We start from the raw sequence: 12,035 nt of genomic DNA on the forward strand, positions 1-12,035 counted from the left end.
GAGGAAGCACAGCACATTCTCCAGCAGGTGCTCCCCGGGGATGCAGGAGTGCCTTGCCAGCAGGTCCCCCATGGTGCCCAGCTCTGGTGGAAGACATGCCCGAGGGGTGGTCTCAGGGGTACGAGCAGCACGCAGTTGGTGATGTTGTTCTTGGGGGCGCTCAGGCGTTCGTAGGCGCTGCCCCATCCCAAGGCTGGATGCAGCCCTGTCAGAAAGGGGCTCTTGGGAAGGGCTTGGCAGATGCAGCGGGGGTCCCCACCCGAGGGTTGGCTTGACCCAAGGTGTCATTGGGGTCTTCTTTACCCTCCCAGTCATACTCCTCTCCTTCTTCTTCAGCACTGCTGGAGCTTCCCCACTGGCTGCCTCTGTCACAGTCAGCGCTCCCCTGCCTGGGCAGCCAGTAGAGCCCAAAGAGCATGAGCAGAGTTTCAGCAAAGGCCCAAAACCACCAGTTCTGACAGGCAGTGAGGAGCATGCCTTCCGGAGCAAGGCCGTGTGGTTCCTGGCTCCTCTGCTCCATCTCCTCCAGTAGCCAGGTCATCTCCTGCCTCTGCTTCTCCTCATGCTGGTGTAGGAGGTCTTGTGTGGCCGTGTCCACCTGATCATCCACTCTCAGTGCGTATTGCACAATGGTCAGCACCGTCAGGATGTGGGTGATGCCCACAGCCATGGTCTGGAGGAGGAGGGAGAGAAGGGGCTCAGTGGGGCTGGATGGGAGAGAGATGGTGGCTGGGGCAGCAGGGGAGAATATGCAGGGGCCCGGGGATGGGTGGGAGAGGGGGTGAGAGAATTTGGAGACACTAAGGGGGAGGGTGGTGAGCGCTGCAGGGATGGGGACATCTCCCCACAGCCCCCGGGCACTGGCCGTGGCTGGCAGCCCCGGCACCCCTGCACCCAGCCCCGAGGGCAGCACCTGCCCTGCCCCATGCGCTCCCTGCAGTGGCTGCGCTCTCGCCCCAGCTGTAGAAACCCCCCTGAGGGGCCAGAGCTTCTGCCCCGGCCCTCGTCCAGCCCAGCCTTCCCCCTGCCAGCCTCACTCACCGCTGGCCCGAGCCGTACTGCAGTGGGTGCTGCCGGCTGGCACCTTGGTGACATCCCTTGGTGACTTCTCCTCTGTGACGTCACAGGCGCCAGAGCCCCATGGGGACATGCACCCCTTGGGCCACGGTCACTGCCCCTGGCTCTGCAGCCCCTGCAGTGGGCAAAGCACAACCCCCCTGGCAGGACAGAGCTCCTGGGGCCCCTAAACCTCCCCAGACAGAGCAGCGGGGCAGCACAAGGGTGTCCCTGGCTTGCACAGGGAGCTCCATGTCCTCGGCTCCCCCCATGGCACCAGCACCACCAGCAGCAGCAGATGCAGCAGCAGCGAGGAGCCTTTGGGGAGAAGTTATTTTTCAGCTGTCACACGTGTGCGTGTAGCACATGCACCCACACCTCTGCTACTCCAACCTGCGTTGGATTGTTATACTCCTGCATAGCACCCAGAGACTCCTGACTGCCCGGCCTGTTGGGAAATCAGATACCCCCTGATCAGGAGACTGACAGAGCCGTATCTGTCAGTGGCCGTATTCCCACTGTCTAGCAAGGAAGAAAAGTAATGTGTGTAAAAAACCAAAAAGATCTTTTCCCCAGGGCAGCAACTTCCCTTCTTTTTAACATTGTTTAGGCAGGGATAAACCAGCATGAAATGAACAAATAATTAAATAAATGTTCATGTCTTAGAGCAGGGGAAGGGCTTCTCAATTATTTTTTCATTTACAGAAAGATTCTCCCAATAGAACACTTGAATTTCAAAGAATTCTGCTATTATAAAGGCATTTCTGTCTTCTCTAGCTTAATTTTTAAGTCTTTACACAGGTAAACCCTGGTTTTGGAAAGGGATTTCTAGGTGAATTTGGGATGTTAGTGCTCATATTATCCTTCATCATCCCAAGTGGACTTTATTACAGTGCCAGCACAGCGTTGCCTCCTGTGCATCCCCCTCTGTGACAGGCACCTGGCAGGCAGAGATGATTCTGCCCGCGCAGGCAAGTTGCCGGCTTGGGCAGCCCTCAGAGGTCAGCATCACTGACTGAGCCAAAGGGCTGGTGTGGACAAGGAAGGACACTTGGAAATTCATTCTGAATTAGGTATTAAAGTGATGTGGTTAATCTGGGTTGAACCCCTCATTGGACAGTCTCACAGAAAATTCTAATGACCTTAATTTGATTTGGCTTGATTTACTTTGGAAGTGATTTAAACTCATTGAATTAAACCCCGTTCAATTTTCATTGTAGCTTTCACACAGGGATTTTATCCAGTTTAACCAAAGCACTTGTTACTTAGTGTGTGAACTTGAATTAAGTATCTTGACTTACCCTGTTTAGAGGATATGTAAGTAAAGTCAGAAGAATTGGTTAGAATTGCTTTCTTCATTGGTACTGATTTCAGTTGTCTGCAGACACAACACCCCCAAAGGTACAGATGCACATACACACCTAGAGATAAGTAAAGAAGCCTGGTTGCTTTTGGACTCACAATTTTGCAAAAGGAATTCTCCATAATTTACAAAAAAAATTAATAAAAAACATTTGCCAATTTGGTGAACAGTTTATGTATTGCGTGCAGATGTTCTTCCTTTCTTTTATTGTGATTAGGAATGTCATGCTCCAGGAGGGCTGACAGGACCTAGAGCAGCGTAAAGTGCTGCCACGGCCTAGTGAAGGCCAGGAGAGTTCTGAGACAGAGCAACACCAGTCCCAAAATGTGACCCTATGATGAGCTTAAATACCACATCTGTTCCCAGTAGTTTGTAAGGGGCTGTGATTCCCATCTGTGCTGTGAACAGCCTCGACACCCCAGGGAGGTGCCAGTCCTTGCTGAGCAGCGCTTGTGCAGCCCAAGGGCGTTTCTGCCTCTCGGGCGGCCCCGCCAGTGAGCAGGCTGGGGGTGCACAGCGGGGACATCTGACCCCAACCGACCAAAGGAATATCCCACACCAACGATGCTGTGCTCAGCCAGAAAACTGCGGGGTGGAGGTTGGCAGGGGATGGCCTTGCTTGGGCATTGGTCAGTTGGTCATCAGCAACTGCTTTCCTTCATATCACTTGCATTTCTTAGGCTTTCATTCCTCCTTCTTTATTTGTTGGGGTATAAAATTGTCTTTACCTGAACCCACGAGTTTTCTCCCTTTTCCCCTTCTGATTCTCCCCCAGGGGCAGCGAGCTGCAGGTGACGGTGGCCCCGTAAGAACCTTCAGCCCTTCCTGGCCACCGTGCCCTGCCTACGTCTTGCCCTCACCCTGAGCTCACGGTGCTGCTCCTGGGAGAAACCCCAAACTCCCCAGGACGTGGTGCTGGGCAGCCTGCTCGAGCTAATCCTGCTTGAGCCCAGCTTGGACCAGACGACCTCGACGGGCTCCGCCCAACCTCCACCCTCCCACGTGACTCTGGGCTTGGGTTTCCCTCCTACAGCACCTCAACTCAGCCCTGACACCCACTGGGAAGGGTGCTGGGACAAGGGACCATCCCAAACTCCTCCCCCAGGATCCATCACAGAACAACAGCCCCCACTCCAGAATGTCTTGTGGCAGACTTGGTCACAAGAGAGAAAACAACTTTTTATTGCAAACAGCAACGCTGGGGGCCCCAAAGTCAGCGGATCAGGCGGTGACAATGAATCGGCACCTGCAAGGACAGAGTCAGAAAGCTCTGGTGAATCCCTGGCGGCAGGAAGAGGCAGGGTTGTGCTGCCCTCTCTGGGGAACACCGTGTGTGAGGAATTGCTGATGGCCCAGAGCAGAGAGCTGTTGCTGGCGCTGGCTACGGGGTGGCTTTGGTGCCTCGTCCCTCCAGGCAATGCCCATTGAGCCCCGAGCGCACGCAGAGACGCGCAGTGCCCCTGTGCCACGCCGCAGGGCTCGGCCGGGAGCCCCTGGGCCCTGCCAGGGAGTTATTTCCAGACCCCGCGCAGCACCGTCCCTCGCTGTCCCTCGCCAGCGCGTTGGGCTGACGCAGAGGAGTGTGGAGAGGTGTGAAAGATGGGCAGAGAGCCCGGCACGCACCTGGGCTGCCCGACCTGCTGCGCCTTCCTGCGTCTTTTCGCTGGTCCGTCGCCAGAAGCACCTTCTCTCTTCCTCCTCTTCTTTTCCACGCAGCTTTCGCTCTCTTCTCCCCAGGTCTCTCTTCTCTTCTGGCTCCTCTTCTTCTCCTCGTCCTGGGCAGAGCCTGCAAATCTTTCCATCCCACAGTGGTATTAGATAGGGAAAGCCACGACCCACTGGAGTCAGTTCTGATTTTAACCAAAGCGACCTCATTTTACCTTCTTTCCTCTGGAAACCTGGCCAGTTGTTCTGGGCGCCCCAGGGACTCTGCTGTGCTCTCGGGGGTGGCTGGAGGCAAAGCTGGCGGTGCCTAAACCAGAAATGTCACAGTTGGCATGTGGCAAGGGGTGATCTGGAGTGGTAAGTGACTCTTTGCTAAATTGGTACCTGAGATCTCCAGAGGAGATGCCTTGGGCTGGTTTGCATCAGCCACAGTTCACACAGTCCCCCTGCTGATCCCCAAATAGACCTGAGGAAGCTCTGATGAAGTAGAGCCTGACCAAAACCCCCCTGAGGTTGACAATTACTCCCCTCTGTCTTTTTGTAGGCCTTTGGCTGATCAAACACATGCTGAGTGCATTTGAGACCCAACCTTGCTGATTTCCCTTGCTATGTATCATCCCAAGGGGTGGAGGAATAACCCAAACCCACACCAGCTCTACTGCCAGGCAGAGGCACACAGCAAACTGGCCTCATCGGAAACTCCCCTCCTACACCAGACACACTGTCACCGTGTTTGGGGAGCTGACGTACCTCTCCTGTTTCAGACTCCAGCTCCGTGTCTCCCCCAGCTTGTCTGAGGACATCCAGTGGAGAGGGAGATGCATCCAGAAAGGCTTTTTCCTGGTGCTCTGTGTCTTCTCTGCTTGCAGGGACACTTTTCTCTTTCAAACTCAGATCTAGAGAGCAAAAGCATGTGCAGCAAAGTGACTTCTTGGAAGCAAACAGAGCTAAAGAAAAACCTCCAACCAAAGCCCTACACTTCTGTGGTCAGCCCTCCGATGCCCTGTCTGCAGGCTTCAGCTCATCCTGCAGAGGAAAACGTTCATGTTTGGAGGCCACAGGACAAGCGGGGCTGAGAGGACAACACTTGATGCCCAGCCCTGTCAGAAGCAACATGGAGGTTTCTGGTGTCCCAAGCCCAGCCGGTGCCAACCCTCAGTCCCCCCCTCTCACCTCTGAATCTCTCCAGGGGGGCTGGCAGCTCCTTGTCTGCTGGGCTGGAAAGGCTGCCCGCTTCCTCCTCAAAGAGATCCCTGCAGTTCTCCGTCAGAAACTCCACCAGCACATTCACCTGCACACATCAAACGGTGGGTCTCAATCCCGCTGCCTGACAAGGGACCAAGCAGCCTTTCCCATCCCTGCCCCCTGCTCCTGCCCAGAGCCTGTGGCTGTGGGGCTGCTCCTCCAGGCAGCCATCCCGACAGCATTTGCTGGTGGGAGGAGGCCTGCAGAGCCCTCTGCGCAGCCAAGAGCTGGTGGGCCGGGAAGGCTGCCCCGGCGGGTGGGATGTGTACCTTGTGGGTGACCTCCAGCATGGCCTCCAGCGGGAGCAGGTCCGCATGGGCTGGGCTCAGTAGGTTTGGCCCAACGCAGATGGCCAGGTTGCTGCAGCCCATCCTGCTGGTGGCTGCGTGGTGGCTGATGTGCTGGAGGAGGGACAGCAGTCACTTCAGAAGGAGGAGGTTGGCTGCAGGCAACTTCTCGGCCACCCTGGGGGAACAGGAACACGGCGCTAATAAAGCAGATGTTGCCCACAATCGTCCCCCAGACTGGCCCAAGGCCGGTGGGAGCCAGTGCAGCTTTCCAGGTGCTCTGGGCCAGCGGTCAGGGCTCCTGCTCAACAGGCAGGCTGCTGCCCACACTTACGCTCTCAGCTCCCACATCTTCTCCTCCCTGCTGGCCTTCTGCATCGCCGCCATCCAGTCCTCGTAGAGGTCGGTCACGAGGAGCTTGCAGGGGATGCTCCGGAGGAAGTCCTGCAAGGCCCACGGCTCCAGGTGAGCCTTTGAACACTCGGGGCCAGCCAGGAGCTCCTCCAGCTGCAGGGCAGAAGCGCTCACCTTCAGGATGGCGGCCAGCAGCAGCACGGGCTGGCTTCCCAGGTCGACGTCTGCGTCGCGGTCCAGGGTCTCCCGCAGCTCACAAAGTGCTGTCCCGCTGGCGGCTCTGCGGAATATCCTCTCCATCGACAGCCTTTCCTGCTGCAGCACAGCCAGCAACTCCTGTGGGAGAGGCAGGAGGACAGTTGTGTGGCCAAGGAGCCGCCTTCCAGCGGCAGTGGCCAGAGCACTGCCCCAGAGCTGGCTCCGTGCTGGGGGTGAAGAGCCCAGTGCCCCATCCCCGGAGCTCTTGGGGACACCCGCTGCCCCTCCGGAGCCTGTGGAGGGAGGGCTGGGGACCCCCTGGACAGGCTGGCTGACCTGGATGGGCCGGGGCAGTGTGCCATCCTCCCCGCAGAGGGCTGCCAGGGGCTGCCCAAAGAGCGACCTTCTGCAGCCGGAGCCCACCTGCCCTGGCGCCGGGGCAGCGGCCGGGCTCCTCCGCAGACCAAAGGGCCAGGGCAGCCCCCTCCTCCTCCTGCTGGTGCTGATGCTGCTGATCTCTCCTTCTGCAAAGGAAAAGAGAGAAGAGCCCGTCAGTGGATGCCGCCAGGCCAGCGCTCCCAGAGCCTCCCCTGCCCTAAAACCCCCATATCCTTCCAAAATCCCCCTTATATCCCCCATATCCCCCCCAACTCCTTAAACTCCCCAAATCACCCCCATATCCCCACCAAACCCCCCATATCTCACCAAATCACACCGAAAACACTCCATATGCCCCCATATCCCTCAAACCCCCCCATATCACCCCAAATCACCCCTCCATATCCCCCCATATCCCACCAAATCACCTTAAAACCCCCCATATCCCCTAAATCACCCTCAAAATCTCCCCATATCCCCCCAAACCCCTCATATCCCACCAAACCCATTATACTCCTCTAAACATCCTCTATATCCCCCAAATGACCCCATATCCCCTAAATCACCTCCAAAACCTCCCCATATCGCCCATATGCCCCCAAATCACCCCCCATATACCCCCAAATATCCATATTTCCCCAAATCACCCCAAATCACCTCAAAACCTCCACATATCACCCCAAATCCCCCCATCCTTCCAAAATCCCCCATATCCCCCCAAACCCCCCCACATCCCCCCAAATCACCCCCCTATATCCTCCCAAGCACCCCTATATCCTCCCACATCACCCCAAAACCCACCATATCCCCCTAAATCACCCCAAAACTTCCCCATATACCCCCATATTCCCCATATCACCCCAAAACCACCCATAACCCCCCAAATCACCCCAAAACAACCGCATATCCACCATATCCCCCCAAAACCACCCATATCCTGCCAAATCACTCCAAACCCCCCATATCCCTTAAATCACCCTCAAAACATCCCCATATCCCCCAAACCCTCCATATCTCCCCAAATCCCTCCAAATCACCTCAAAACCTTCCCCTATCAAAATACAGGTGCGCTGATTGTCATTTCATACCCATTGTGCATTTTGTATGAGGGGCTTCAAAAACAAGAACCAAGGGGGACAGTCTCTGGCCTGAAGGTGGAGAATTGATGTATAAATACAACTTTCCCTTGTGAAAGAAAAAATGACTGCTGACCTTGGCAAGCAATCAGGGAGATGCCGCTGGTATGTTATTAGGAGATGGGTTCATGGCATAAACTGAGACTAGATACAGGTGGGCCTGGGAATAAGGGGGGTGGAGCTGTTGCAGCGAGAGACCTTCCCAGCACCATTTTGCACAATGTTACGTGTGAAGACAAGGAGGAAGTGGGAACTGGGTTGTTTTTCTGTTAGATCCAAAGTTTTTGGACTCTTTTTGGTCTTCACATCTGGGGGTCTGCTGAAACTTTGGTGTCTGAATATGGAGAGACTTTCATTGAAATCCTGTACTTTTGAAGGCAAGCCAAAGCATAGCCTTGTACTTACAGATGTGGTACAAAGCATAGAAATAACAGACTTTGAGAATGGCCACAGTGGCCAGACAAGATCCAAACAGCTTCTAAATCCCAGTAGCCCAAAGGATAATAATGCTGGAGGTGGGTTCATGCTGTAATTTGTATTCAAACCTGAGCACTACAGAGAGACCATTTCTTGTACCTGGAATTCAGAACAGGCCCGCTATAAAGATATGGCTGGAAGTTAACAAATAGATATGATCTCTTATGACCTGAATATTTGAGATGAGTCAGTTCAAGGTTTAGTTTTCTCCCAGTAATACACAGCAATCTATGGGAGGAAGTGAAAATTGTGAAAACGAGTAAGGAAAGATTGTTCGCTCTTTCTTATAACACAGGAATTAGCAAGCAACACATGAAATTATTAATCGCAATAATTGAAAGGAAGAACATCTGCACACAATACATAATTAAACTGTGCACCTCCTTGCCACAGGATGTTTTGGCTATCACAAGGATGAATGGGCTGAAGAAGCAATTAGACAGAATCAGAGAAGAAAGGTCTCTCATGGGCCATTAAGCTCTGGGAAGCAGGAACAGCCTCCAGAATCCCCGAACTAGTCTGTAGCTAGAGGGTGCAGCAGGGGAAGGAACATGCTGTGCTTATCCCATTTCTTATGCTTTTTTCCTACGCGTCTTTCACTGTTCAGACTCAGAGACGGGATGCTGAGCTAAGCGAGCCTTTGGTATGACCCCGTGTGGCTGTTCTCATGGATTATACAAGACACAGTTCCATACACGCTGCAGATGCAATTCACATTCACGCAGACCTTCGGCTTATGGCCTTGCAAATTCTGCTGAATATTTAGAGTGGGAATTTAAGCAGAACCTAAGTGGCTGAGTTCATGCATTCACATGATCCCGTTTCACCCTATCTGAATTTATATACTGCCTCTTCTGTGACTGGTTTTTGGCTTGGGTGCAGTTTGATGTGTAATTAGTCAAACATCTTCCCCTGCGATATCTATCCCGTTGTGAACAATGAGCATTGCATAAGGGAATATGTTTTGAGGCTCGAATCCCAAGGATTCCTGTCAATTTGCACGGACAGCATGCTTACAAGAAAGGAGCTGACAGGTCCGGCTGGAATTGAGTGTTGGCAGCCACAGAGGCAGCCACACACCAGCCCACAGATGGTCCGCCTCTTGCTCGCATTCTTAGCTTAGCCCGCCTTGAGCTTTCTTTGGTTTTTATAGAAATGTTATGCAAGCTATTGAATATGTTTGAATGTCCAGAAATGCACTTCTTAACTTTTCAGCTATGGGCTAAGGCCACAAGCAGACATCTTAGATATTTTGATGTACAATCCATGGGAAGGAAATCATCGAGTTCTTAGTTCTATACAGGACAGTTCCTTCTTGTCAGAGAAGAGAGGACCAACTGGTAGGAGGCTGACCTGATGCAGTTCCCAAGGCGGCCAGTTGCCTGAGAGCAAACTCCACTTGAAGAAGGGACAACTCAACTTTGCAAGGAAAATTAGTTTGCTTTCAACAGTGGTTCTCCAAACAGTCCTGATTCATGGTGATGAGTTTTTCTCCACATTAAAGCCTGTTCATGAATAGCTGGGTAGGTATCTTACAAGTCCTTGTAGAAATTGTTTATTAAAAAAAAAAATATGCAGAACCCCTCCTAAATCTGCCCTCATCCAGAACTAAATTTTTGGGGGGAGGGCAAGAAGAAGTTGTTTTTCAGGGATGAGAGCTCATGTGTTGGAAAAGCTATCAGAGGCTGTCTTTTCTTAGCTTTCTAAAGCCATTTAGCTGTGTCCTGGAAGTAATTAGCTTTTAGTACTCTGGCTAAAACCCTGCTTGTTTTACCCTGAACTAATTAACTCTCATCTCTACAAATTATTCCCAGTGCAGCTGATCACCTGAAGACCTCATCCCCGTGCAGCAGCTGCTGCCCATTGCTGGTAAGGGGAGACATTCTCCATCACGAGACGTCTGCCCAAACACAGCTAGATGAAACTGCTAAGCAGTACCAGAATATTGTACCTTTTCTCTCGCTGCATTTTCTTCCTCTCCGGGGGACACTGCCCACAGCTCTGGAGGCTGTTTCTGTTGTATGGGCTGCAACATGTTCCTAAGAAACAAGACTCCGTGCAGGTGGCACAGCTCGGCTGGATCGAGCCCCTTTGCCCTTCAGTGGCTGATGGTCCATGCGTGGTAAAAGACGCCAGCCCGGCATGGGTTCTAGGGTGCAGAACGCAACATCGTCTTGCAAGCATGAACGGCACCCCTGGGTTACATGTCACTGTGCTCCTCTGCACCTTAGGCCATGGCTTGGATGCAAAGAATGGTGAAATGAGGGGAGGTTGCAAGAGGAAGCCAAAACCACACCCCAACGTTGAAGCACAGCATTTGTGGGTTCTGAGACTTCTGCAAAAGCCAGGCACAAGCAAACACCAGTTATTTAATGAGAAAAGATACAGTGAAGTGGGATGTTCTTTGGAAAAGAGAGAGCTGAGGCTGTCGAAGGCGTTTGAGTGAAGTGTGCCCAGGAACGTCGTCGCGGGGGTTGTGCATTTCCAGCGTCCCGGCTGTGAACGTGTCACCAGCAATTGCCCCCCAGCACCCCGGGGGGTCACAGCGCAGCTACAGCAGTTCGTTGTCCGGGAAGCTCTGTCTTATCTTTCTCTCTCTGATGCTGGAGGAGCAGCTGTAACCCACCCATGCTGTTCCTTGCACCTGAATTCCGAGCCGGGCGCTCCGGCGGGGCGGGGAGGGGAGGGGGGGGGACGCGACGCTGAGCCCCGGGCGCCGGCGGGGGGAGCGGAGCGGCTCTGTCGGTGCCGGCGGCGGCGAACCGGCCGCCTTTGCCGGGCAGAAGCTGCGTCCCGGGCAGCGGAGAGCGGGGCCCCAGCCCCGGCCCCATCCTCCGCCCGGCCCCGGGCCGAGACCTCCCTCCCCCGCCATCCCCACAGCCCCGGCCCCGGGAGGGTGGAGCGGGGAAACTGCCCCCCCCGCGCCCGGCGCCCTCCGAGGGAGCGAAGCACTGCTCCGTCCTGCCCCCACCCCCCCCCAGCCCCCGCCGCCTCCGGCCCCCCGCCGTGGGGACCCCCGGGAGGAGGGAACCTCGCCCGGCCCCTGCGGGGGAGCAGCCGCTCTGGGTGAGTACAGCGGGACCCTGGAACGGCGGGAGATTTGGGGGGGAAAAGGGAAAAAAAAACCGAAAAGCGTCTTCCCCTCCCCCCCCCCCCCCCCCCCCCCCCCGGGCTGTCCGGTGGCTCTTGGTGCTGAATTCCCGGGAAAAGCAGAAAGGAGGGGGGGGGGGGCGCGGGAAGCAGCGATTTGGGGCTGAAAAGGCAACGTCCGTCAGCACTGTCCCGGTGGAGGAGCAACCCAGCCTTATGTGGCCGTTTTAATTACATTTGACTCTCTCGTTTTAAATTATCAAGCCCGTGAGGTATTTCCAGCAGGTACATTTAATTACAAAACTGCTTCAGATGGATTCCGTAATGAGACTGGGATTGCTGGGAAAGGCCTAAAGGAAACTGCTCTGCTGTCAGATGGCCTTGGCTGGGACACTGAGAGCAGCTTCCCATCCCTACTCCAGCACGGGGTGAGATATTTGTGGGGGGGGAAGAAGCCATTTTATGGTTGAATCCCATCGCTAATGGCAGACAGAGCCCAAGAGAAAAACTGCCTGGGCTGCTTCTCCTGCCAGAGCTTAGGGCAGAGTTTCCTCTCATGAACGCCTCAGCCCAGGCAGCTCTGACCCAGGGGGGGTTTCTATCACTGAGCGTGGACTTACAGAAATACACCTGGAGAGAACCTCAGAGGGTTGTCTTGTCGATCCTCCTCCTGATGTGATTCACTCCGAATTTTTGATCTGGCGACGATAATGCCATTTTCCAACGGAAATCCCATGACTGCAAATGGGATTCCAGCTAAACAAGCTTTTAATCCGTCGCAGTCTC

The 12,035-nt window shown here is 54.4% G+C and overlaps 1 long non-coding RNA gene across 1 annotated transcript; it reads right to left on the reverse strand.

Moving 5' to 3' along the window:
* Window positions 1-5,759: 5,759 nt before the first annotated feature.
* Window positions 5,760-6,193, reverse strand: LOC141918556 (uncharacterized). The gene is made up of 3 exons (XR_012621718.1): window positions 6,145-6,193; window positions 5,951-6,060; window positions 5,760-5,794 (listed from the first exon to the last, which is right to left on the reverse strand). It is a non-coding gene; the product is annotated as an uncharacterized LOC141918556 (long non-coding RNA).
* Between the last annotated feature and the right edge of the window lie 5,842 nt (window positions 6,194-12,035).

Source organism: Strix aluco, chromosome Z, assembly GCF_031877795.1.
Source record: "Strix aluco isolate bStrAlu1 chromosome Z, bStrAlu1.hap1, whole genome shotgun sequence".
Classification (NCBI taxonomy): domain Eukaryota; kingdom Metazoa; phylum Chordata; class Aves; order Strigiformes; family Strigidae; genus Strix; species Strix aluco.